This window comes from Rhincodon typus, chromosome 3 (genome assembly GCF_021869965.1).
Source record: "Rhincodon typus isolate 14 chromosome 3, sRhiTyp1.1, whole genome shotgun sequence".
NCBI lineage: Eukaryota > Metazoa > Chordata > Chondrichthyes > Orectolobiformes > Rhincodontidae > Rhincodon > Rhincodon typus.
The window spans coordinates 60,060,748-60,063,247 of NC_063334.1; the positions used below are offsets into that span (position 1 = coordinate 60,060,748).

The 2,500-nt window shown below is 43.2% G+C and overlaps 1 long non-coding RNA gene across 1 annotated transcript in view; it reads right to left on the minus strand.

The window, feature by feature from the left end:
* LOC125482784 overlaps positions 1-2,500 on the minus strand; it is a 46,202-nt gene that overhangs the window by 39,870 nt on the left and 3,832 nt on the right. The gene's annotated exons all lie outside the window — the stretch shown is intronic.

Sequence of the window (2,500 nt, forward strand, 5' to 3'; positions counted from 1 at the left end):
TTCTATCCGCCTCCCCGTCTCTCCCTATTTATTTCAGAACCTCCTTCACCTCCCCCATTTCTAAAGAAGGGTCTAGGCCCGAAACGTCAACCTTCCTGCTCCTCTGATGCTGCTTGGCCTGCTGTGTTCATCCAGCCCTACACCTTGTTATCTCAGATTCTCCAGCATCTGCAGTTCCTACTATCTTTGAGTGATGAGTAGTTGTTGCTTCATGAATCCACTATGTAATTCCCTCAGGATCGAGTATATTTTGATCATTTTAGTTTCTAATGAGAGGTTTGACAGCTTGGGTTATAAGGGCCCATCAACGCTTGGATTTTTAAGGCTGCAGCAATCAAAGGAATGGAGAGGAGACCTGGGAAGATCACTTCCCTAGTTTCCTACTTCTACTCAAAGGTCCTGCAGAAGGATCTGAGGGGCTGCAATAAGGTCATCTCTTCCAAGATCAAGGGAATCGAGCTGCATATTTTAAGGCTGGCTTGTATTGATAAGGCCGGTAGTAGGACTGTTGTCACTTTAAACAGTGATAATGCATCAACAGGATCCAGGATGTTAAGCGACTGGGAAAGGTGGTAAGTAGCTTTGAGCTCCATCCATTCCTCACATCCCCATGTGAGCAGAAACACACACGTTTAGTCTTTTTCAGTTTTCTCTCACATCCATGTCAAACAATCATCTTCCACAAAAAATTTCCTTCCCTACTCTTTACACGAGCCATACGAATGCTCACTCCTCTTGTATTTCTCTCCTAACAGAGGAGAGTACATAATCTGATGAGAGGTGGACAGTATTAGGTTTTTAGGGAGAACTATTGCCCCTACAGTAAAAGGCACTTTATCTGCCCCTGGCAATGCATTGCCTATCTGCTCGACCAGGATGGTGGTCTTGTTTGAGGAGGCTATAGATGTCACCAGCAATCTGCCATGAGGTCATGAATTTCCTGAACCACTGGTGCCAGACCTTTTAAGATAAGAACTGCAGGCAGAAGATAACCTATGTCAGAAATTCACTTTCTTCCAGTGGATCCTATTGTCCAGTCCCTCTGTTGGTGGAGGGGCAGATAGCTATGGAGAAGAATATCAATGCCGTTGCTGGTGTTGCTCCTGCTTTTGCTGGTGCCGTTAGTAATGGTATGTCTCCCGCACTTGCCCGTCATGGATGCAAGGTGCAGCTGCCTGAGCTGTTTCTATGGAATCTTGAATATTGACAGTGTAGTTCATAGTGCTAGACAGATGAAGTGCCTAGCAACAATTTGTCAAGTACTTGTGAATCACTGTCTGAGAGGTGGCCATGCCTGGAGCTCTTCGGTGTAACTGATTAAAGTCTTCCGGCTTATTAGTTTCAATGAAACATAGGAACATAGAAACTGGGAGCAGGAGCAGACTATTTGGCCCTTCAAACCTGCTCCGCCATTCAACAGAATCATGGCTGTTCTTCTAGTTCCATGATATATTCCTGCTTTCTCCCCATACCCTTTGATACCTTTAAAATCTAGAATTTATCTATCTCTTTCTTGAATACATTCAGTGACTTGTCCAGTGAGAATTATACAGTTACACTACCCTTTGAGTGATAAAGCTTTCCTCATCTCAGTCCTAAATGTTCTAACTCATATCCTGAGACTGTGTCCTTCTGGTTCTAGAATCCCCAACCAGGGCGAAATGTCCTCCCTGCACTTAGTCTGTCCAGCTGTTCAAATTTTATATGTTTTAATCAGATCCCCTCTCATCCTTCCACATTTTAATGAATACAGGTCCAGTTGAACCAAACTCTCCCGCTAGGACACTCCTGCCTTTCCCCATATCAGCCTCAAGAACCTCCCCTGAACTCTCTCTATGGCAAGTATATCCTTTTATAGGTGGCAAGAACAAAACTACATGCTGTACTCCAGGTGTGATCTCACCAAGGCTCTGTATAACTGCAGACATCCCTACTACTGTACTCAAATCCTCTTACAATGAAGGCCAACATACCAGTTACCTTCCTAATTGCTTGCTGCACCTACAAACTTTCACCATCTGTTATACAATGACACCCAGATGCCTTTGTATATCCACACTTCCCAATATATCACTACTTAAATAATACTCTTTCTTCCTGTTTTACACACCAAAGTGTATAACTCCACAGTTAACTGTGTTTCATGTGCCATGTGTTTACCCATTAAACTTGCCTAAAATATTTTAAAGCCTCCTTATGAATAAGAACCCTGCCGAGTTTTGTGTCATCAGCAAATCTGGAAATGTTGCATTTAGTTCCCTCATCCAGGTCACTTATATCTTGAATAGCTTGAGCCTAAGCACTGATCCTTGTGGTACCCCACTAATCATTGCCTGCCACACCTGAAAAAGACCCATTTATTCTCACTCTGTTTCCTGTCTGTCATCCAGTTCTTGATCCATGCTATTATATTACTGCCCACTAACATCTTGTGAGGGATGTTATGAAGGCCTTTTGAAAATCCAAATACACCACATCCACTAGTTCTTCCTTACCAATT